Source organism: Schistocerca cancellata, chromosome 11 (genome assembly GCF_023864275.1).
Source record: "Schistocerca cancellata isolate TAMUIC-IGC-003103 chromosome 11, iqSchCanc2.1, whole genome shotgun sequence".
Classification (NCBI taxonomy): Eukaryota; Metazoa; Arthropoda; class Insecta; order Orthoptera; family Acrididae; genus Schistocerca; species Schistocerca cancellata.
In genome coordinates, this window is record NC_064636.1 from 82,038,228 (window position 1) to 82,064,798 (window position 26,571).

Here is a 26,571-nt window from a genome sequence, read left to right on the forward strand (position 1 = left end):
TGGGATTTGTGAAATAGCATTTGATAGTATTCCACTACAGTAGTCATCGAAGGCTTCACGCATTGCTTTCTTGATGGTCAAACACGTTTCATTTAGCATCCATCTATAGCCCTACGCTTCATTTTACACCTGTTACGCAGTAACCACCGTTCATTCAGAAGTTTCTTTACAGTGACTGCATATTATGGAGGATCCCTCCCATTACGAACTGTTCTACTGGTTACATACCTATCCAATGCATGGTTAACTGTTCTTTTAAACTCTAACCATACGTCCTCTACATGCTGCTGTCCTGTGCTGAAAGCTTCAAGTTTCTCATTGAGATCTGACACTACTGATATTTTATCTAGTTAACTGAACATATATCTCTTTCTGCTTAATTTAGTTGTCCACTGTACTTTGGTAATCATTGTTGGCACAACCGCATCACTGTCACTGGTACCAGTTTCGATGTGGACATTTGCAAAGAGGTCAGGCCTGTTTGCTACCATTAGTTCTAATTTATTTCCATCATGAGTGGGACTCCTAACTACCTGTTCTATGTAGTTTCCAGAGAGACCATTTCGTAAGGCTTCACAGGGTGGTTTTTCCCACTTAGGGTGTTTTTTCCCCACTCACGACTAAGAAACTGTAGTTTTCCCAAGTAATTACTGAATGATTTATGTCTTCACCAACAATTACAGTACGGCTGGGGAATTTTCGTACAAGTGAAGTGAGGTTCTATCTAAAGTTTTAAGTTACATCAGGAGATGAGTCTGGTGTGCAATAGAAGGATCCAATTACCATTTAGTGCTCACCCCTGATAGTGACTCTTGCCCAAACAATCACACAGGCAGCCTCAATTTCTATCTCTGTTGATTTGAGTTTCTTATCTACTGCAACAAATACACTATTCACGTTTCGCATTAGCCTATCCTTTTGATATACACTTAAATTTTCCCCAAAAATGTCACTGCAACCAATTTCAGATTTCAACCAGCTTTCTGTACATAGTACTACGTGAGCTTCACTATTTTTCAAGAGATTTTTTCTAACTCTGGCACGGGAGCACAGGGGGGGGGGGGGGGGGGGGGGCTTTTGGATCTTATGCTTAACTCTTGAGATACACAGTCAGATACTGAGGAAGCAGCCTCTGAAGTGTAGCGCACGCTGGACCAATTTCGGAGGACCCTAAAGTTTTCAACATCAATGGTGTAAGCCCCAGAAGTTTTAGAGTAGTTTACTGGAGAAGTTCATAATGAGTATGTTTATGCGTATTTACGAGGGCCGTTCAGAAAGTAACCTCCGGTTGATTTAAAAAAATACACCAAGTTAAATAAAAATATTTTAATATATACATCTTACAACTACATCTTTGCACTATTTTTCTACATAGTCTCCATAGCGATTGAGGCACTTATCGTATCTCTTCACACGCTTTGAAATTCCTTCTGCATAAAAATCACCCGCTTGTGCCTGGAGCCAGCCTGTGACCGCATCTTTGAGCTCTTCGTCGTCATCAAACCGCTGTGACCCGAGCCATTTCTTCAAATGCATGAAGAGGTGATAATCACTTGGCGCCAGGTCTGGGCTGTAAGGTGGATGGTTGATAACGTCCCACTTGAAGGACTCAAGAAGGGCCATTGTTCTGCGAGCAGAGTGAGGACGGGCGTTATCGTGCAAAAAAACGATACCGGAAGTCAGCATACCACGGCGTTTGTTCTGTATAGCCCGTCGTAACTTTTTTATTGTTTCACAGTACACGTCTTGATTAATGGTCGTACCACATTCCATGAATTCAACCAACAACACCCCTTTGGCATCCCAAAACACCGTTGCCATCAGTTTTCTGGCAGAAAAATCTTGCGAGGCTTTTCTTGGTTTGGTAGGCGAATTTGAATGTGCCCACATCTTCGATTGTTCTTTTGTCTCAGGGTTCACGTACTTAATCCAGGTTTCGTCACCGGTCACGATTCTGTTTAACAATGGTTCTCCTTCGTCCTCATAACGTGACAGAAAGTCTAATGCAGAGGCCATTCTTTGAGTTTTGTGGTGGTCGGTAAGAATTTTGGGCACCCATCATGCACAGAACTTACGGTAACCCAATCTTGCTGTCACTATCTCGTACAAGAGAGTCTTAGAAATCTGTGGAAAACCAGTAGACAACTCTGACATTGAGAAACGTCGATTTTCACGAACTTCTGCATCAACTGTCTGAACGAGTTCGTCAGTCACCAATGATGGTCTACCCCTCCTACTCCTCTCTTCATCACGAACGTTTTCTCGTCCACTTTTAAATAAACGTACCCATTCACGGACAACTCCTTCACTCATAACTCTCGGTCCGTACACGGCACAAAGCTCACGATGAATAGCTGCTGCAGAATATCCTTTGGCTGTAAAAAACCTTATGACAGCACGCACTTCACATTTGGCGGGGTTTTCTATTGCAGCACACATTTCAAACTGCCACAAAAACTAAACTAGCGCAGGTACGATGTTCACTCGACCACGGCTTGATGCCGACTGACCTGTTGAGTGCGTGAACGCACAGATGGCATCGCTACTCCCCCCCACAACCCGCACTGTGACCGATCGGAGGTTACTTTCTGAACCGCCCTCGTATTATGTATGTTTATCACACTAGCTGTCACATGCAGCTGCACTCACATATGAGTAGTTTTGTTATGATGAGGGAAGTGAGTAAGTTAACTGTTGAATGTGCAATAATGTCAGCTGCCCTACGTGTCCGCCTGTTCGGTTAAGCATAGTTCACGATATGCGTATGATAAAGTTCAAAAGGTTTTCGAAAGATTAATTTTTGTTCCACATTTCGCAATGTATTTTTCAAATCAGTAAACATCTTATACTACGCACTTCCTAAAGTTGCCTACATTCTTCCTCAGCTTTCAAGCTTCTTCATTCCAAACTTAATCAAAAGTGGTTCAGCAGTTTAGTCATGAAAGCTTAACAGACATAGGTACTTCTGCATTTATACTATTAGTATGGCCAGGAACTACAAAATAATGCATGCCTGGGGATGTCAATGACATAATTTTTACCAGATATAGTCTATATAGCAATTTTGCCTCTACTGCTGTGGTTCATCCTATATTCATTCTGATTATTAACCACAAATACCATTAGAAAGTAAATGGAGAGCACCCCAAGTCCACGAAGAGACTTATGAAAGATGTTCAGTGACCAACAGTACACACTACTGTTACCGCCCATTTCTGTAGAACAAGATTTTTCCTCCAGCTTATCTGCATTGCTTCTAAACTATGGAATTGTGGGATCAGAAAATACTATTTCCAAAACAATGCTCTTGTTTGCAGCTGACTGACAGCCTTTAAACAAGAGAAAATTTTGAGAAACGAACTCTTAATTCCCAATGCATTTATCCATATGTAATTTGTGATTGGTCATTAAAAATTATAAAACAGATTATGTCCGTTATTAACAACTGCTTATGAAGCCATATAAAATTTTATGTTTCATCACAGAAAATTAACAATGGTGTCCTGGATAACAAAAATTTTCAGAATTTTTAGAAGAAACAGTTCTTAATCCTTTAAAACTACTACTACTACTACACCACAGAGGAACTTTGGTGTCCGTGTCCATGTCTTTAGATAATTAAAGACTAACACACAAATCAATCCACAAAATTGTTAAAAAAGAGAAGAAAAGTAGACACATAAGATGACCCATTAAAACATTTAGAGGACTATATTAGACATTTCATACTTACGAGGTAATTTTAATTACTCACTAAAAATATTGAGAAAATTCAGAAGGAGTATTTCATTATGCAGTGGAGTGTGCAGTGTAACGAAATTTACTGGAAGATTAAATCTGTGTACTGGAATGCAACTCAAACCCAGAACCTCGCCTTTTGAGGGCAGTGCTCCTTTCGACTGAGCTACCCAGGTTCAACTCACAACCTACTCTCATAGCTTTACTTCCTATCTTCACATTTCACCCAAGTTCTGCATGTCTAGAGGAACCAACAGTCTGCAGTATATTTCCTTCCACAAGGGCTGTGTATGCAGCAGAACTACTGTGAAGTTTGCAAGATAGGAAGCACAGTTCCAAGGGTAGGTTGTGAGTCACGCCTGTATAGACAGCTCGTTCAGTATGAGAATTTCCCACACAAGGCAAGGTTCTGGGTTCCAGTCCAGGTCTGGCTTGCAGTTTCAATCTGCCAAGGAGTTTCAGTGAGAAATTCAGTTCAGTACGATCACAAGGAAAAGAAAAGCAGTACACAGAAGAACTAATACAGAGAACTTAGAGAAATGAAAATTTCACATCTCCACCAAAATACTTTGAATATAATCCTGATCCTCGAAAGCAAAAGTCGGTGTGGAATAACTGATACCTCAAACAAGATACTAAAAAGTTGTGGCCTTACTCCATGTAATGTTTTCGGGCATATATGTGGTACATCACTAACACAGAAAACCTTCCACGAGGAGTTAAAATATGACTTTGTTGGACATTGTTACTTTGAAGCTTTCAATACTGCTTTATCTACTTGCATCCAAACACTGCCTTCCAACCTGAGCAACAGCACAGACCCCTTACCAGATCACTCGCTGCAGCCTCCAGTCCGTAACTATAGACACAAAACAAATACTGTCAGTGTTTTGTTCTCTTTCTGTTTGTAAAAACGTAAAGTTACATATTGCAACGTCATCTGAGTGACTGTAGGAGGGCAATCACATGTCAATTGGTGGATTGTATGATTGTCCTTATGTTTAAGGCTACCGTTTGAAGATGGACATGATGGTCCAGAACTAGTCGCCACAAAGAAATGACTGTTCTTACTACTGTGATGGATAACGGGGAGGGGGGAACCACTGTAATGTTCGAATACACTATTAGGGGCATGCTGCTTGATACGGTCACATGGATTAAATGTCTAGGTGAAACACTGCAAAGGAACATGAAATTGAATGACCTCATAAGGTCAGCTGTGTGGAAAGGGAACGACAGATTTAGGTTTATTGGGTGACTTCTACAAACGTTTATATCATTTATAAAGAAGATAATGTACAGAACATTTGTGCTACCCATTCTCAGCTACTGCTCGAGTATTTGGAATTCCAACCAGAGAGGATTAAAGGAGGACATTGAAGCAATTCAGGCGTGTTTCTTCTGTTACAGGTAGACGCACATTCGATCAAAGGCAAATATTACAGAAGTTCTGTGCTAACTCAAGTGGTAATTCCCAGAGGGAAGAAGAATTGAATACATGAAACACTTCTAAGATGTAGGTATAATGTATAACATCGTGGACTGAACCCAATCTCAGGTACTAGTAGGTTCAACTGACCATGTGTCACAATAAGAAAGGTAACTGAATAGATTTCAAAAAGTACTCCTTACTGGTCCATAATTTTTCAAAATTTGCGAAGGTGAAGTACTCGAGGGTTTTCACCAATGTGTATACACTGTTTTCAGAGTAATGTAGCCAGTATGTTTGCAGTCAGTTGGGCAAGCATGGGGAGAGCAGTAGTGGTTGGGAGTTGCGGACTGGGAAATGTCTAGCACTACGAGACATCATTTGCTGGCACCGACAGGCCCTCACCTTGCATTCCTTCTCGAAGAGCTTTACTGAAACAGTTTGGTAAAAAAAAAATCATTTCACATTACTTGTAGCCTTACGTGACAGCATCATGATGAAGTGCCCATCATTTCATTAATAGAGTTAATGCGATATTGTGCATTTAAGTAACACACTGCATCAAATTTGAGAAGTTTGCAATGAAAAATTGGGGTCGCTACAATTTTGAGTTTGATGCATATTACGTCATGTGTTGCTATTATTAAATTTAGCTAAAAAATTGAATTCTTCATTAGATTTGGGAGGACACCTGTGACCAAACTCGAGAAAGTTAATTTTATGCAGGGCACTCATTTGCAAACTGGAATGTAATGAGATGATGTCGTTTTGAAACCGGCACTCCTACTTCCTCACCGGATCCATTGGTCCACTCTTTGGTTGTAGTATGTGAACTACGAATTTATGTTTCATCAATATACATAGGTCAACAATCTTCATGTTACTTTATTTTATTCAAATAGTCAACACGTTTACTATGTATTTCTGAACATTCTACAAACACTTTCCTGTTACCTGCTGTTTTGCACCATATGGTAAATATTACACATGTTAATTACATGATAATGTCTAAGTAATACATCGACATTAAAGAAACTGGCACACCTGAAGCCACACTTGTGGGAGCAGGTACTGTAATGAAGAAATACATATTTATCCTTGTCATAGGAAAAAATGACTATTGGGGGTACATGAAAATTGTGTGCCAGCTTGCGCACAACTTATCTGTTGAAATCATCTAAATGTATGATTTTTCCCCCTCTATTCTGTCTCCCCCCCCCCCCCCCCCCCCCCCCCCCCGGAGTAGAGAAATCCCACAGCTATTGTCAACTACTTCTTTTCCCTCTCTTTACTCTTCCTATTGTCCGAAGTGAAACAGGTGTAGCAGCCTAAATTACTTCTATGGTACTTTCAATGGGATTTTTATCCCCTCTTTTGTCTCATCCAACAGGAACTTAATTATGTTGTGAATAATCTCTCATTCCTGGCCATACAGAACTCTTTCCGCAACTACGGTGCTTGGAGAATGGGTCGCCATGCCGCGTGTAGCAGTATCACCACCAGACGAGCACAAGATGCAGACAGCAGTGGACTGAGGTGGCCTCGCCTTCTGAACAAACAAATGAACTTTCCCAGCACTTCAGACAAAAATTCATCAGCACAAATCGTATAATATCCTGCCCGGACTCTAGTAATGGAATATTCAGTCAATTACAATTTTAAAATCATGAATATCACCAGTTCTGGATCTTCTGTGAACTATCTAAGGCATTTGATGGTGCCAATGGTATCACTGTTATAAAGAAGTTCAACTTGCATGAAACACATGGTTCAGCACTTGCCTGGTTAAGTTCCAATGTAAAGGGACCTGGACAGCATGGCCTGTAGTTTTTCATAGTACTTTGAAATTTAATAACTCAAAAACCTTATTACATATTGGAATGCAACTTTAATGAAAAACTGAGTACACTGTAAAGTGGCAGCAGAAAACACACACAAAAGACAGGTGTAATTGGCAAGCTTTTGGAGCCAGTGGCTCCTCTTTCAGGAAGAAGGTTTGAGGGGAAAGGAAGAGGGGTGAAGGGAAAGGACTGGAGAGGTCTAGGAAAAGGGGTTGATTTCAGGAACGTCAGCCAGAACCACAGGTTAATAGAGACTGTCCGTACAGGATGAGAAGCAAAAACTACTCATCCTGCCCGCGGTTCTGGGTGACTTTCCTGAAATCTACCCCTTCTCCTAGACCTCTCCAGTCCTCTCTCTTCACCCTTCTTCCTTCCCCTTCAACCGTTCTGCCTGAAGGAGCCAATGGCTCCAAAAGCTTACCAATTACAACCGTCTGATGTGTGTGTTCTGCCGCCACTCAGTTAATAGATTTTTTATCTAACCAATTAAATAATTTTGTCAATAACTGATTGTTTGCATTGTTATATTTAGTATATTTAAGAACTTTGGATTACTTAGTGATGTGAACATTGATGTTTATCTTACATACTGAATTGTGTGTAATTATTGTTATTTTAGATACACTGTGCTTCCACACTATTCAAAATAAAAGATCAAAACATATTTTATTCTTTTAATTAGTAAGTTGTTAAAACAGTAAACCAGGAATATTTACCAATTTGTTGTTTTGTGTATTTTAGAAACATGTTTTTTAAAAGTCTATTTTTTCTCCTAATAATTTAAGAACATACGACACGCGCCAGTGTAAAATATTTAATACACGGGTGACTAATGTGGTTTCCTATGTAGACAAGCAGTATATTATTATTTGTGCAAAATTTTGTTTTTGTACTTTAATTTTGGATGAGATAATGATACCTAATTGTGCAAAACCATTGACTATGGGAAACCCAAACTAAAGATTTGCATGTCTTTATTTCCCTCCCTGGTTTGTCTGACAAATACGTTCCTCATGTTGCTGCGGCTGACACTGTCTCTGAGCCAGATGCCGTCACCTGTCCTGTTTCAGAGGAAACCTCTCAGCCTGCAAGATCCGGACATTCACAGAAGGTGGGATTATTGATAGTTGGGAGCTGCAACGTCAGGCGCGTTATGGGGCCCCTCAGGCACACAACTGCCAAGAAGGGAAAGAAACTCAACGTGCACTCTGTGTGCGTACAGGGTGGAGTCATTCCAGATGTGGAACAGGTGCTCCCAGATGCCATGAAGGGTACAGGGTGAAGCCAACTGCAGGTGGCCGCTCACGATGGTACCAATGATGTGTGTCACTTTGGATCAGAATATATCTGGTTTTGAGCAGCTAACAGAAGTGGTAAAGGCTGCCAGTCTTGCTTGCAAGATGAAAGCAGAGCTAACCATTTGCAGCATAGTCGACAGGTCCGATTGCGGACCTCTGATACAGAGGCGTGTGGAGGGCCTGAATCAAGAGGCTCACAGTTCTGTGACCATGTAGGCTGCAATTCCTCAACTTGCGCCAAAGGGTCATTGTGTTTCGGGTTCCGTTGAATAGGTCAGGTGTCCACTATACGCAGGAGGCAGCTACATGGGTAGCAGGGACTGTGGGATGTGGACTGAGTAGTTTTTTTAGGTCAGAGGGTCTCTGGAAAACACAAAAAGGGCTTCGGTCACAAAGGGTGCAGGCCGAACATAGGAAGAACGTAGATACAGGAACCAGCGGTGTAACAGCTGTAAACTGTCATAGCCATGTTGGGAAAGTACCAGAGCTCTAAGCGTTAATAGAAAGCACTGATGCTCAAATCATCATAGACGCTGAAAGCTCAGCCGAAATTTTTGCGAAGAATCTAAAGATGTTCCGAAAGGATAGGCTAAACACGGTTGGCAGTGGCGTGTTCGTTGCTGTTGGAAGTAGTTTATCTTGTCGCGAAATCTAAGTAGATAGTTCCTATGAGTTAGTATGGGCAGAGGTCATTGTTGGCAACCGGAATAAAATAATAATTGGATCCTTTTACAGACCTCTCAAATCAGATGATACAGTTGCTGAAAGGTTGAAAGAAAACTTGAGTTTGAAATCAAACACATACCCGGCCCATACGATAATAGTTGGTGGTGACTAATTTACCCTCAAGATGTTGGCAAAAATACATGTTTAATTCCAGCAGTACACAAAACATCATTCGAAATTGTGCTAAACACATTCTCTGAAAATTATATCAGAGCAGTTAGTTCATGAGCCCACACGAACAGTAAATGGTTGTGAAAACACACTTGACCTCTTAGCAACAAAAAATTCTGAGTTATTAACGGGCATCAAAATGGATACAGGGACTAGTGAACACAGGGTTGCCATAGCGAGATTGAATATTGTAACCCTCAAATCCTCCAAAAATAAATGAAAAAGATACCTATTCAAAAAAGCAGATAAAAATTCACTTGATGCCTTCCTGAGAGATCATCTTTACTCCTTCAAAATTAACACTGGAAGTACAGACCAGATATGGCTTGAATTCAAAGAAATAGTATTGGCAGCAATTGAGAGATTTATACCAAGTAAATTAACAAATGACAGAACTGATCCTCCTCCTCCTTGGTACACAAAACAGGTTTTAACATTGTTGCAGGAACAACAAAACAAACATGCCAAATTTAAACAGACACAAAGTCCCCAAGACTGGCGATCCTTTACAGAAGCTCGAAATTAAGCCGGATGTCAATTGAGATGCTTATAACAGTTTGCAAAATGAAACTGTCTCGAACCCTGGCAGAAAATCCAAAGAAATTTTGGTTGTATGTGAAGTATGTTAGCGGCAAGAAACAATTGATGCCTTCTCTGTGTGATAGCAATGGAGATACTATCGAAGACAGTGCTGGCAAAGCAGAGTTACTAAACACAGCCTTCCGAAATGCCTTCACAAAAGAAGGCAAAGTAAATATTCCAGAATTCAAATCGAGAACAGCTGTTGACATGAGTAACATAGAAGTAAATATCCTCGGAGTAGTGAAGCAACTTAAATCACTTAATAAAAGCAAGTCTTCTGGTCCAGACTGTATACCAATTAGATTCCTTTCCAGAGTATGCTGATGATTAGCTCCATATTTAACAAACATATACAACCGTTTGCTCGATGAAAGATCCGTACCCAAAGACTGGAAAGTTGTACAGGTCACACCAATATTCAAGAAAGGTAGTAGGAGTAATCCACTTAATTACAGGCCCGTATCATTAACATCAATAAGCAGCAGGATTCTAGAACATATACTGTGTTCAAACATTATGAATTATCTTGAAGAAAACAGTCTATTAACACACACTCAACATGGGTTTAGAAAACATCGTTCTTGTTAAACAACTAGTCTTTACTCTCACGAAGTGTTCAGTGCTATTGACAAGGGATTTCAGATCGATTCTGTATTTCCGGATTTCCAGAATGCTTTTGACGCTGTACCACACAAGCAGCTTATAGTGAAATTGTGTGCTTATGGAACATCATCTCAATTATGTGATTGGATTCGTGACTTCCTGTCAGAGGGATCACAGTTCATAGTAATTGACGGAAAGTCATCGAGTAAAACAGAAGTGATTCCTGGCATTCCCCAAGGTAGTGTTGTAGGCCCTTTGCTGTTCCTTATCTATATTAACAATTTTGGAGACAATCTGAACAGCCGTCTTCCATTGTTTTGCAGATGACACTGTCATTTATCAACTAATAAAGTCATCAGAAGATCAAAACAAATTGCAAAACTATCTAGAAAAGACGTCTGAATTATGCAAATTTTGACAGTTGACCATAAATAACGAAAAGTGTGAGGTCATCCACATGACTGCTAAAAAGAATTTGTTAAACTTCAGTTACACGATAAATAAGTCAAATCTAAAGGCCTTAAATTCAACTAAATACCTGGGAATTACAATTATGAACAACTTGAATTGGAAGGAACGCAAAGAAAATGTTGTGGAGAAGGCTAACCCAAGGCTGCATTTTATTGGCAGGACACTTGGAAAATGTCACAGATCTACTAAGGAGAGGATCCTTACCTGATAGGACTGATACAGTACATTGAAAAAGTTCAAGGAAGGGCAGCATGTTTTGTATTATCGTGAAATACGGGAGAGAGAGAGTTACTGAAATGAAACATGATTTGGGCTGGACATCATTAAAAGAAAGGTGCTTTTCATTGCGATGGAATCTTCTCACGTAATTCCAGATGCCAACTTTCTTTTCCGAATGTGAAAGTATTTTGTTGGTACCGACCAACATGTGGAGAAACAATCACCACAATAACATAAGGGAAATCAGAGCTCATATGGAAAGATATAGGTGTTCGGTTTTTCCACACGCTATACGAGATTGGAACAACAGAATTGTGAAGGTGGTTCAATGAACCCTCTGCCAGGCACTTAAATGTGATTTGCAGAGTATCCTTGTAGATGTAGATCTACTCAACGATAACAAGTCAAAACATTCCAGGTCTACAATCTTGATTCTGGCCATCCTTTTTTATCTTATTTAGTTTTCTTTCTTTTTTTATTCTGGCCCGCTTTGTCACACTTCTTCAGCTTTTTCAGCTCCAGCAACATGTTGCCTGTCCACTTTTCACATGTTCCCAGTTTTTACATCTATTCTGCTCGTGGTTTTCAATCTGCTCGTTACTCCATCATCAAGACATATGGTGTCGAGTACAGAAATCTAAAAAGCTGACTTGCCAACACCAATGCACAAGAAAAACACAAGTAAATCCAAGTAACCTATTTGTATAAACAGAAACTGATTCCAATAAATCCTGGCTCATATTCAATATGTTCAAGGATATTACACAAATGAGTTGCTATGGAAACACTGCGCCAAAATTAAACAATGAGACATTGTAAGCAATGTTGTGTGTTTCATAGTAGAGTGACGGCTAGTCATTGAAGTGTCACATCTGCTTCACAAAGGCATTTAAATATGAAAGCAGTGAGGTATTATACATAAAGCATATATTTTTAGACTCAGGAAGGGTCAAAGAAATTTTGTTAAATAAAGAATTCCATCTTTTTGGGCCCTCATGATGTCTAGGTCCTCTAAAAACAACAGGCAGGAAAGTTACATAAGTAAACCATGCATTGCTTGTTTACAGACTTGAAAAGTATGAAGTATGGCATTAGCGGCAGCACCCTACAATGGCTTAAATCCTACTTATCAAACAGAAAGCAAAGATTTAGCATCTCTTCAAATGGCGCATATTATATTTCTCATTGGAAAATAATATCTCAGGGTTTTTCTCAAGTCTCCATATTAGACCCAGTCCTATTTCTCTTCTATGTTAATGACTTACTATTAAATATCAGGTCCCCATCTGTTCTGTTCGCAGATGATACTTCTGCCTTAGATGAAGATCAGGATTCAGAAAAAATCCCAAATTTGTGATCAGTACCCTCAGCACCTTAGAAACTTGGTTTCAGCTAAATGGGTTGAATCTAAACATATTTAAGACCCAAATGACGCAGTTCAAAACGAAACTGTCAAAATGTGAGCAGATTAAGACTGTACACCAACCACGACTCAAGTCAAATTCTTAGGTTTCAATGTAGATAAAAATTTGAGCTGGCAGGCACACATTGAATAACTAGCAAACAAACTGAGCAGCTTTGAATTTTCAATGCAAATATTTTCAACTGCAACTGACATGAACACCCGAAAAGTAGCATATACAAGCTACTTCGAATCCATTATTAGGTGTGGTATTATTATTTTTTTTTTTTTTTTTTTTTTTTTTTTTTTTTTTTTTTTGGGGGGGGGGGGGGGGTAACTCTACAAACACAGTGCAGATACTAAAAGTACAGAAAAAAATCATTCAAAATATGTGCACTGCAAATCACAAAGAACCATGTCGACTATTATTTAGAAAACTTGAAATATTAACACTACCCTCCTTATACATATATGAGATTATTATATGGGGTGTTCAAAAAGTCTCTCTGCAGTACTGTATGATTGTTCACCTGCGTGGGTTACTTCCCTTCAAGTGGACTCTCCCAAAATTCCACCGTTTCGTTTATCTCAGCCAGCGTCAGTAGATTTTTAAATCTAAGATGACTCATTTTTGTGCAGAATGTAATGTACTAAAGAGGCGTCTGCAAAGATTTTCAAACAGAGAAAAATTTTTGCCAAACTCTCGTTCAGAACATCTTCTATCATACACAGTCTATTATTTGGTTCTTGTTGATCATTATCAAAGAAAGCAGCAGTGTAAGTAACAACAAATAGCAGTCTCTTGCCATTGTTTTGCTCATGAGACAATTCCTCTCTTTTTTATTGTAAGCCGCGGTAACGCGCGCAACAGCAAGCCATGCCGTGAGCGGCGACAGGTCGTAAACACTCATTATCAGAATCCGACAAACAATGCACGACACAGTACAATAATGCATTTTCAGCTTAGAGTGACATAAACACCTATAACAAAGAGAATGGCACTTATCAGATCAAAACAAAATAATCAATCAATTCAAACCAAACGAAGCACGTGGTTTTAGACAAATCTAATTGCTGCAAACTTTGAGAAACATAAATCATCCAGTTTGGCATTGCAAACGAAGCTCATCACCTATTAATGTTAGCATGCCAACAGAATATAATAAATCGGGTAGAAATCTCCACGTTCTTGGGTTCAAATATTGATGAAATGTCAGAACTGGCCAACTCTGGGGGACAGAGTCATTCATTCGCTAATGTTCTGGGGGAGAATATTCTGTGTTGTGGGCATCTCTAAGAAATAAGGGACGTCAACGAAAGGCTCAAATTGCATTCATTCACTGATTAAGTCTCCAAAAATTCACTTCATTGTGAAAGTGACAGCAATATTCACAACTACAACAGTAGAATGAAAGTATAACTTGCACTACTTCATACATGTTTTAAATTATCTAGGCAAGAGGCTAAATGTAGTTAATGTCCTGGCTCTTCTGTTGGACAATGCAGTCAGCAACTGCAAAATAAGTGATTGTAACTGAACAACTGTGTTTGTTTTCAGTGTGAACAACAGGAAGAAAACTAGATGTGATGACAAAGTGACCTGTGGCAAAGCCCGAGGCCGAGGTTTGGTTGGAATGTGACAGTCCCACTCACTGTTTGTCATGTTCGCTGACGATTGTTCATTGCACAAATATGAACTGCAGCATGCAAAGTAAGGGACAGGTACAGTGTCACTGGACTTCTGCCATGCAATCTGCTGTTCAGCTGACAATCCGTATCACAATGTGAATACATCATGTATAACATGGAAGTAACTAGTAAGCTACCAATGCAAATGGTAAATGTGTAACCAATATAGTAGGCACTGATTAAAGATTGAACAAATTAGATATAGCATGCAATAAAAAAACACGAGAGTTACTTGGCAGTCGCAAAGCAAACATCCAACAATTTTTACTTACCGCTGTATGACTAGTTCTGACAGACTGTTTCACTCCTCCCCCAAATACATCCCCAAGTCCACCTCTGGGAGAATGGTGCAAGCTACTATGGCTTCAAAACAGTTACAGTGGGTGGTTCTGTAAGCCAGAGGAATGGTGAACAGTTCAATAGCTTGCTTCAAACTCTAGCCGAGAACAAAGTTTGTTTAGTCAAGTGCTCCATGTGACATACCTGAAGATTTAAAAGTAATAATTTTATTACTAAGCCATTAGGGCAAATGGTGCCATTGCACCAACAGATAATGTCAATAAATGTTATATTACCCTATGTAAAAGAAGAGTAGGTTAAGTACTGCAATTACATTTAATCATTTTCCCTTCACATTGCAGAATGGGCAGGCAACGAGCCAAGCACATTATGTTTAATAGCATGCTCAGTAAATAGTGGTATTTTGTTGAATAATTTGTTACCTACATACTAACAACTATAAGCTAAATCCTTAGTATCACGTATAAATATGTATTGTTTCTTGTAGAGTGTAACATATTTCCTCAAAATTTTACTTCTGCCAACTGCTGCTTGGTACAATGTACAGTAGTACAGAAGTTTATTGCCTTCATGATCTTTAGCTCGCAGAATGTTGGCTTCTAATGTGCTCTATATATGAACATTTAGCATTTACTCTAATGACCACATGCTGCAACCCTACCAACCCCAAGTCCCCCCCCCCAACCCCTCACACCCCTAAAAAAAAAAAAAAAATCAGCAACAAATAAAAACCACAAAATAAACTAAACCCAATCACGCATTACAAAAAACCTTCCTCTCCAACATAATCATAAAACAATCCCCCTCCCCACCCACCCACCTAAATCCACAACCATTACCCACAATCCGCCCCCACATACCAAATGCCCTCAACCACCCACCCTCAGCCTGTACATCTTACCCACCGCCCTCAGAAAAACACGAAAAATACAATAATATCCAGGGACACACTGCCAACACCAATACTCATCTAAATGAGATGGCGGGTTAGAAGAGCCACTTTTCCCTTCCTTGTAACTGATTTAACCACCACCACCACCACCACCACCACCACCACCACCACAAAAAAACCTCCATTGCATTAGCACATGCACCAGTTTCGCAATTTTTAAACTCTAAACTATGGTTTGCACCTAAACCCCTGTATGACGTAAAAGCATCTGAAACTACAGTACTCCCCTCTCCCCTCTTCAGTATAGGGTCATTCCATGTCAAGTCACCCATGCCTTGACACCAACCATGTCAGATTTTGATGAAACTTTCTACAATTACTTCTTTTATCATCCTGAAAGCACTTGTAAAATTTTTTTGCTCTATCTCTTATAGTTTTTTTTTTATAAATTTTTAAAGTTTTTAGATTTGGTGTTGTTTCAGCAGTCTGAAATCTTAACTTAAACGTGTCCTCACAACTAAAAAAATTTGTATATTAAAGAATACTCAGGACATCAGTATGAAATTTTGGAATAAGTTTGTGTATTATATCTAAATGTTAAAAAAAATTACCATAGAGATATATTAAAATCTTCCAAATGAAAAAAATTTATAAGATTTTATTTTATTTTTTTAGCTAATGGATGTTTAGGGTTACAAAAACTGCAATATCTAGAGTCTCAGACCTGATAGAAAGCTCAAATTTATTTTATAATACTCTTAATTGTATAGGCTATTAAATAAAAGAAAAATTATGTTGGCTTTTTTACCTGTTTAATAGTTATCTTATTTTTAAAATAATATTAATTATATTTTAAATATAAAAAGTACCAAGTGACTTAGACACCGAAAATAAGTTTTTGTCTTCTTGGAGTAACAATGTACGCTTGGATTTTGTTTTGTTACTCCTGTGTTTTGAAGTAAAAAATTATTACAGTGTTAAATAGTTTCGTTATTAAGTTTATTCGAACTTTCAGTAAGTACTGTTAGTTTACAGAGATTCTTTTCCAATGTCCTATAAAAGTAACCAGAACAGTAATCAGACCAAAAGTGAAATCAATATTCAAACCTGTAGCGTAGGGTTATTTAAAAAAATCTGACTGTTTCCAAACAACCTACACACCTTCAAAACAGTGATAACCGGTATCTGAATTGAGTGAGGAAGAAAAAGATTCGATCCACTTACGATCTGGAATTAATCTGTGTGAATTTACGAATATATGTTCACACCACAGCTACTACTTTTTAAATGTTTTCAAAAAGTATCAAACAACATGTGTAGACCCACTAAAAAAACACAAAAAGCCCATCAAAAAATCGTCTAGCACTGTAGGCTTGGATCTTTCTAAACAATTACTGACAAAATATATTAGTGTAAAACCTGGACAATAGCTTTCCTCAACATGCCGTAAATTTTGTGAGGAAAAATTAAGAGTTGAAGTCAGTGAAAGTGAAACAGATGATGAAGACATGGTTGAATTAGAATCATTGGAATCCAGAAACGAATCCCTCGTACAAACAAACATTGCCCTTGATAATTTAGGTTTAACACCGATAAAGCTTCATGGCTTGTTAGAACAAAGTAAAGGGTCTTATTTTAAAAGGAAGGTTAGCAGTATTGAAAAGACTGCAAAAAAGGCAGTTTCAAAAGCATTAAAATATGATGCACCAAGTTCTGAAGATGACGAAGAAGATACAAGTGTGGTTGAGAAAGCAAAGGATTTTGATGTAATGATTTCTCTTACGAAAGAGAAGATTTCATCTGTTGAGAGGTCTAGAAAAATCCAGATTCTGACCTTGGCTCCAGATTCTTGGAGACGAAATAAAGTGATGAAAGAATTTAATGTGAGTGAGTACATGGTGCGACAAGCTAGAAAGCTAAAATCAGAAAAGGGTATTTTGGAAACCCCTGGTCCAAAAAAAGGTAAAACTCTTTCTGAAAATACAGTAAGACTTGTAACAGATTTTTATGAAAAGGTTGAAAGTTCCAGAGTGCTACCTGGAACAAAATACAAAGTAAGTGTTCAAAAAAATGTGTACATGCAAAAAAGACTCATTTTGTGTAACTTGAGAGAACTCTATTATTCTTTCAAATGGGAGAATCCCGAGGTAGAAGTAGGATTTTCAAAATTTTGTTTCTTGAGACCTAAATGGTGTATCCTTGCTGGTGCTGCAGGCGCATATACTGTATGTGTATGCAGTATCCACCAGAATGTTAAACTATTACTGGATGCTGTGAAAATTGAAGAATCTTATAAAGACCTAATTAAGATGCTTGTGTGCAACACGGAAAACCAAAACTGCATGCTACATCATTGCGACAGCTGTCCTGCAAATACTACACTAACTGAGTACTTAACTGAAAAACTAAGTGAAGATTATGATTTAGAAGAAGAAATTGTAATCAGTCAGTGGGTTAACACAGACAGGGCAGAAATGATCAAACAGACAATCAGTGTTGAAGACTACATTTCTTTATTGGTTAGGTCATTGGAAAAGCTCACCCCGCACTCGTTTATAGCAAAATCCCAATCAGCAGCCTTTAAAAAATTTAAAGAAGAACCACCACCCAAAACAGCAATTATTGTGATGGATTTCAGAGAAAATTATTCCTTTGTTATACAAAATGAGATCCAAAGTTACCACTGGAATAGAGGTGGTTGCACTGTACACCCAGTTGGAGTTTTTCTAAGAAATGAGGAAAACAATGTTTTTGTTTCCAACCACTGTTTTATTAGTGATGACCAAATTTACAACAAGTCATGGGAAGTCAATTTGTGATGGCCTAGGAGGAACTATTAAAAGAATTTTAAGGAAAGCCAGTCTACAGCTCTCAGATGAAGAACAAATAATGGCAGCATTCGATGTGTACAAGTTTTGTGAAAAAATATTGAAAACATTCATTTTCACTTTACTGACAAAAAAGAAGCTGATTTGCTACGGTTAAAACTAGAAAAACGTTTTTCAGCAACCCGAACCATTCCTGGAACAAGAAGTTTTCATAACTACAAACCACTTCCAACAAACAACCTTGAAATTAGAAGGACTACAGATAGTGTAAAACCCTCCTCAGTCTTTTCTTTCCAGTCTTCTTCTGATTGGGTTCGTGTTGAACCATCCATAAATAGCTATGTGGCTGCAAATTATGATGGTAACTGGTACTTTGGACTGGTAAAAACAATATTCAATGATGAAGAAGATGCAGAAATTCTATTTCTACATCATTCAGGACCAGCTGCATCACTTTATTGGCCTGAAAGATAAGATTCTTGCATAGTGCCTTTGGAGCACATAGTCTGTGTAGTAGACGCACCTCAATCAAGTGGCACTGGAAGAATGTATTACTTCAAAAAAGACTGTATCAAAAGAACTGAAAGCGCTTGGATGAAGTGGAAAAACAGTTTGAATCAGCATAAATGTTTATTAAAAAGACAAAATTACTCAAAAAATTCAATGTTTCAAGCAATCAGTTGGGTTATACATAAGTGTCGTAAGTACACTATCTTTGTACATATTTGTAATGTAATCTACTATAATTAATAAACATGTTAAAAAGCCATCATTATTTTTGTTTTATCAAGTAGCCTATATGTTTAAGAGTAAATTAAAACAAATTTGAGCATTCTATCAGGTCTGAGACTCTAGATATTGCAATTCTTATAAAACAAAACATCCGTTAAAAAAAGAAAAGAAAAAAATACATATATATTTTTTTCATAGAAAATATTAATATATTTTAATAGTATCATTTTTATCTTCAAATATGTATAATAAATAAACTTGCTGCAAAAATTCATGATGTTATCTAAAAGAGTTTTTAAGATAAGCAATTTTAAAGTTTTGAATACAAGTTAAATTTACCATTTCCGAAGGTTCAGAAAACGCAAAACATAAAAACTTTAAAAATTTATAAAAAAAACTATAAGAGATACAGCAAAAAAAAATTTGCAGGTGTTGTCAGAATGGTATTAGAACCACTTGAGCCAAATTTCATGAAAATCTAAGGAGGTGGGTGTAAAATTTATTTTTTATTGGGTGATATGATATGGAATGACTCTATACTCTTCAATTAACCCTTTAAGTCCCTCTTAGTGCACCCCTCCAAAACCCTGAAAACATAATCGGCATACCCACCCCACAAAGTAACAACCTCCCCACACCCACAAACTAACCGGAGATGTACCTCTCCCATACTTCCCTCTTCCCAAACTGTGACTCATCTATCTCAAACACGAACGCCGGCTCACCCAACTTACTCCTATACTAACATACTCAGAACACACTGCCCTACAAAAAGAAAACCAATCTAACACCGTCCTCTCACTCACTACAGTCGCATATACACAAAAACTAATAGAGGACCTATAACAAAAATCGTAAGTCATGAAAACAATCTCTCACAGCCGACCTAGATGTCTCTGACCAGGTACTGCGTCTAATGGAGCTCCAAACATTGTCGTTCCGGCACCGACACATGTACACGTCTGTGGTCCGAGACGCCGGAACTTTCGCCGACCACTTATTCACTCGGCAAAACGCCGCACTTCACAATTTCCACTATTAATCCAAACACCTGCAGGAACTTAATCGAGGACAACATATCCTCTCCCATCTCCGCCCGCAACATGGTGCTATTTCACTTTATCGTCATATTCGTACCTAAAAAGAGAATCCACACAATAAATTAAACGTCTTACCACACCACAAACAGAAAACCAATAAAACATATCGAAAACGCAAACACGTAAACAGAACACAATAAAACTGATAACTCACTGAAAACAATTTCAATCCTTAGGTAATGAACATTGCCAACAACTCCGCTCCTCCAACACCAAAGTTCAAATCAACCCAATACACCACATAACACTGCGTGCACACACACACACACACACACACACACACACACACACACACACACACACCACATTAAGAGCAGATAGAAGAAGTTGACAGTCTTAAATTCCTGGGATTACAGCTTTATAATAAATTCAGTTGGGAGGAGCACACCACAGAACTGCAGAAACGCCTTAACTAATCTGTATTTGCAATTTGAATGTTAGCAGACACAGGCGACAAAAATGAAAAAGCTTGCTTACTTTGCCTACTTTCATTCCATTATGTCATATGCTATAATATTTTGGGGTAACTCTTCAAGTCAAACAAAAGTTTTCAAGAGTCCAAAAGAGTGTAATACGTATTATTTGTGGAGTAAATTCACGGACGTCCTGTAAAGACCTCTTCAAAGAACTGGGTATAGTTACTTACGACTGCCTCTCAATATATTTACTCCTTAATGAAATTTGATCTAAATAATATAGGTATCTCTTTTTCCAACAAACACCTCATTTCACACATACAATGCCAGAAACCAAATGATCTGCACAAGGGCTTCAAAGCACTTACTTTAGTTCAAAAAGGGGTCCACTACTCAGGAACACTCATCTTGAATAATTTTCTAGCAAACATAAAAAGATTTACTTACAAATAAAGATCAGTTTAAAAGGAGCCTGAAAGACTTACTAGAGGCAAACTCCTATTTCACTGACGAATTTTTAATAGAAACAAATTATGTATTGTATATATACTCATACTAGCCTATAAGTATCGTTATTTCAGCTTAAAAATATTTGGCATGTTCCACATCCACGAGGATCCCCTCAGCACGGATCTATGGAACGAAACCTAATCTAATCTAACCACAACATCCACACGTCACGGGTCAAAGCAGACGGGTGGAATCGGACGCTTCTGTTGACTCCACAACTCGGGCTACGCTAGAATTAAGAGTCAACAGAATTCAGATTAAACAAAAAACATTACAAGTGAAGTTATGGTAAAGGCGGATGCGCATCATCTCTACTACACCCACAGAGTTCTGCGCAAGAACACGATTTAAGCCTCCACAAACAAAACTTCGAGCAATATTATAAACAAGACACGCGAACTACCTAAACAAAAAGAGCATCACAGATGCCAACTACACAACGTGTGGCGAAAGGGGGCACACTCATCACTCACGTTGTGCACTATGTAGACCCATACTTTCCTGAGCAAAGAAATATGTAACATTCGCGCATAAGAAGCTATCTGCAGAAACAAAACTGCGGTTATACAACTCATACTGAAGTTATATGAACTTCAATTTATAAATTCTGTTACTGAATTTCATATTACGACTCCAAGTACATCAAACAACGCAGTTTTGCGAATCATTTTAATAATAGCGGCAAATCCAAAACAACGTTATTCACAACTGGGATACTCAACTAGCTGTTCCAGTCATGGTACGTCATAAGTCTTTAGCGTCGTACTCTATTAAGGCAGCATCCGCCGCATGTCACAACCACCAATACATACGACTTTTCTTTCGCCTATAACTCGACTTGTTAACAGCAGAGTATTTTCATGCCGCACTTTTACATTTTGCTCACTCATATTATCACGCAAAAATTAAACCTAACTACGTTTAATAAGAAAAAGAGAAAAGCGGAGTCATTGGTTAAGAGACGCTTATTAGATCGCTCACTTCTTTATTTTTCTAAATGTACACCACACAATAAACTTTAAGAAAATTGACGACCACGGAACATCGATTAAAGTTTAAAAGTAACGACTGTCGTCTGTTCTCAGTGTTCTGCTTTTTCAGGAATAACTACCAGTGATGCCATCCTCTGAAGCTCAAAGCTCCAACCTGTACTCAAAATGTCCCTTTTCTGTATAAAGTGTCCCATGGTAAGGAAAAACACATGATGCCTAGGAAAAGTGAGTGAGAGAGATAGAGAGCGGAAGAGAGAGAGACAATAGGTATAACAAAAGAAATAATGGCTTACGATTCCACATGCAGGACGATAAACTAGTAGTAGAGTTTAAAATGCAGGTACAATATATAACAACACCTCGCAATACTACATCATATAATGTAAAATCAGGACTTACATTATTGAAGTGCTTGCTTAGACTTTCATAAAATACAGTCTTCCTTTTTAAGAGATATACACGTACTCCTCCCACTTTCAGTCACCATCGCACAGTTAAACTTTCACTTAATACAAGTTTTTCTTATTGTGAAGCATGAGTTGTTTTTGTTCCACTTAATAAGTTGTGAAATCTATTCCGTTTGCTTGAAATAAACATCTCACAGAACATATGAATGTCATTTCTCACCTCCAATTCTGTACCATTTTCTCTTTTTTACATCACTTGCAATAGAAAATATTCCTTCGAATTCATCATTAAAATGTGGAGGTGAAAGAACCAGCTCAGCAAGTTTACTGGTATTCTGAACCCCTGATACTGGAAATCTTTCAAGTTAGAGATTTCACTGTGCATACGATCCAAGTTCATTTCTTCCTATTTCAGCCACAAACGGAAGACTTCTCCATTCAGCTGCGAAGGTAATTTCATCAGATCCTCCAAACTTCGATGCAATTCGTGATACATTCTTTATCTGGTACATTCTGTCAGCTGTTAATGCAATATATGACTCTACAAATTTTAAGTCTCCAAAAAATTCATCGTGTATAGGTAAATCCTTCATTTATTCGATTGCTGCGATATAGAAATCAGTACATTTATTCCATCGTAAATTTGTCTCAATAGTTGAGAGTTGCTTTCCTGAAATGTTATCCAAAAAAGCCATTATAAAGTCAAATAAGTCATGGATTACTAAGGGAATTAAGATATAACATAAGAGGAAGAGTGAAATCTGTGGATAGGTCAGAATAAGTCAGGCTCCGACGTTACTTGCTTTCTACAAAAGATACTGTAATATTTTAAAGAAAGTCATTAAGAAGTCGAGAGGCTTATATGTTCTGACAGAAATTAATAATGCGGACAATAAGATTAAAACTGTATGGAATATTGTCAAATGGGAGATGGGGCAGCCTCGCAGTGCACAGCATACCATAGCAATAAAGCTAAACGATGATGATGTGTGTGACAGTTCACAAGTTGCAAGTTTTTTTAACAATCACTTTCTGAATGTAGCAGCAAAAATAAGTTTAAAGGGTTCAGTTGAAGAAGCGGAAAAATGTTAAAAATGTCATTCCCCAGGACTTTAGGCCTTTAGAAATAGCACCAAATCCCTCCCCCCTGAAATTAAGGGATTTATAAATACACTGTCAAACACAATTGTCAAACCTCTTCATAAGAAAGAGGACAGGAGCGACTTAAATAATTACAGACCAATCTCATTGCTGATTTCATTTTCTAGAATATTTGAAAAGTTATGTATTCAAGAATAGTCTCACATTTAAGTGAAAATAATTTACTCAGCATGTCACAGTTCGGATTCCGGAAGGGTTACTCGACTGACAATGCTATCTACACATTTACCCATCAAACAGTACAAGCCCTAAATAACAAATTATCGCCAGCTGGTATTTTTGTGATCTTTCCAAGGAATTTGACTGTGTTGATCAAGTCACACTCTTAGAAAAACTCAGTTTTTATGGAATTGAAGGCTATACACACAGACGGTTTGAACCATACTTAAAGAACAGAAAGAAAAAAAGTCGTGCTGAATAACACAAATAATGTTGGGAGGGTGGTAAATTCTAGTGAGTGGTGGGGAGTTATCACAAAGGGAGTCCCATAGGGTTCAATTATAGGTCCTCTGCTGTTGCTTATTCATCTGAATAACCTCTCACTTAACGTTCAGAAAGCATAACTAGTACTTCTTGCAGATGACATGAGTGTTATAATAAATCCAATTCCAGAAAAAGCAGCTGAAGATATTGTTAAGGATGCCTTTCAAAGAATTATTAAGTGGTTCTCAGAAAATGGCTGTCCCTTAAATTTGAAGAACACTCACTATATCCACTTCTGTACACTGAATAGAGTCACACCCACAATTGATGTAGCATATGAACAGGGCTCAGTTAACAGGGTAGATTTATCCAAATTTGATGACAACTTGAACTGGAAGAGGCATAATACTGAGCTTCTCAAACAATTAAGTTCAGCTTCTTTCGCTCTTCTTATAATCACTAGTCTTGGTAATAAACAGATCAGGCTCCTAACATACTTTGCATATTTCCACTCAATAATGTGTTATGGAATAGTTTTCTGGGGTAACTCTCGACTTAGACATAAACTGCTGATTGCACAAAAGAAAGCAGTGAGAATAATTAGTGGTGTTCACCCAAGGACGTCATGTAGACACCTATTCAAGGAGGTCTTCTGGTTGCAGGCAATGTTGACACGTCTGTTTTTAAGCAATTCTGCTAGTTCACAATGTCGGCCGGTCAATGATCCAATATTGAGGGTAGCAAATCTCATTAGTTGTTCAGGCTGAACTGACTTCTTTATCCTACCCCATCCATGAATAGGTGACCCTCGCCCATTTTTCACGTCACTCGGGCGCAAGTGGCGCGCTTCGCTTCGGGTGGACGCCCTAGCATGCTCCAAATTTAGCAGAGACGTAGCTATAGATTACATTAAAGATTCCTCAACCGACAGGTCGCTTCATCTGTGGCTGAGGACATTTTATAGCCCTGCCTGAACTCAGCCATCCTATCACTCCAAGCTTCTGAAGTTAAGGATGGCCACCCCCACGACGTGGATGTGCCAGACAGGAATTACCCCAGTGGAAGAATAGGGAAGAGGAACCTACCTCCCTGGAGCCAGGTTAAAGATTGTGTATGCTGTCACAATCAAAGGCAAACCACTCAGAAACAATTATTACTTAATAAGGTCAAGATTTGCTTCCAAGACCCCAAGTGACAACCAACAAGTAATAACTTCGTGTAAACTGAACTGAGCAAATTAAACCACTTCAAACAATACCATATAACAATGTGCTATGTTACAGCTTAACATGCCACTTGACTTATCCTCCTATCTAACTTGGATTCTGAGGTGCATTATTTAATCGGGAATTCGACAATGTTTCACAAGTGTTACTCATTCATAAATAAAGCTGCATTTAAGTCGTGCATACTAAGGGAAATCTGAACTAACAATAGCTATTATAATGGAAGTGCTGACTGCTGGTTGAACAAATGGCAGTGAACTGGTGTCATGTAATCACTTTCGTGAGCCAACGTATTTAGAGAAGGGCAGCATGAATGGTCACAGGTATTTTTGACCACCTTGAAAGACAATAAATTTTTCTGTTATATTTTGTTATTTATTCGAATTATTTGGCGTTATTTGTGAGTCTATAGTCACTGTGCCTATTATCCACAATGATTCCCTTTGTGTAGATGGAAATTAGCAGGATGGGTATATTACTCATACTAACGGAATGTGTGTTTCTGCAGTTTGCTCCCACCTCCAGTTCCGTTCATGGTGGTTCTTCTGTCTTCAGCTATGGCTGTCCTCAGCCAATCGAAAAGTATGAAAGTCACGCGACACAAAAGCAGCGCATTTGCTACAGGAAATACGAAACTGCCAAGACGCCTAAGTGATAGTTTCATACTTTCTACGGCATGATTAGCGCTCTCGCACCTCATTTGTGTTTATATGGTCATACTTATACAGTAGACATTCAAGATGATAAAATGTGTAGGTTTATTAGAATACAAAACACAAACTGTTTCACTGTTTCGAAACAACGTATCGGAACATTACATTGTAGTGTTTCATTTGTTTCGAAACTATTATGTGTTTCAGTTTGCAGTTTGCCCATCTCTACTCGAATGCTCTCAGTCCCTGCCTCCCTTCCCTTACCTGGCTGTGTGCGCCTGAGCGTTAGTGTCATTCTCGGCTCCCCCTCCCCTCCCCCCTTCCCCTTCCACGAAGGCCGGTGCGCTGCACTTACTAGTAGAGACATAACCTTCGACCATAGATACTAGTAGACTGGCCTTGCTGTGCAGAAGCTATAGGGCTGGTGTGGCTCCAACATAAACCACGTGACTGTTGGCAAAACGTGGCGGGATTTCAAATGAGCCGTCTGCCATCCTGTGTTTGTATCGTATTTTCCCCACATTTCTCAATTGACTGCCAAACGCTTCCAACAAAAATTACTTTTTTATTTGCGAAAAATTATGTCAGAACTACATATGACCTGGATTTGTTCACAGTACCATTTATAAAATCTAAAAAATACAGTATATCAAGGGCCCCTCTGGTGGGCAGCAGGACTAAATTACTATAAACTATCAGTTAAATTAAATTGTCGTAAAATTCTTTTAAACAGTAAGAGTGTGCTCGTGTCTAAACTTTAAA

The 26,571-nt window shown here is 38.4% G+C and overlaps 1 long non-coding RNA gene across 1 annotated transcript in view; it reads right to left on the reverse strand.

Annotated features, from left to right (window-relative positions):
- LOC126108731 (uncharacterized) overlaps nt 1–14,615 on the reverse strand; it is a 67,673-nt gene extending 53,058 nt beyond the window's left edge. The window contains exon 1 of the long non-coding RNA XR_007523613.1: nt 14,442–14,615. This is a non-coding gene — a long non-coding RNA (uncharacterized LOC126108731). The remainder of the gene's footprint in view (nt 1–14,441) is intronic.
- Between the last annotated feature and the right edge of the window lie 11,956 nt (nt 14,616–26,571).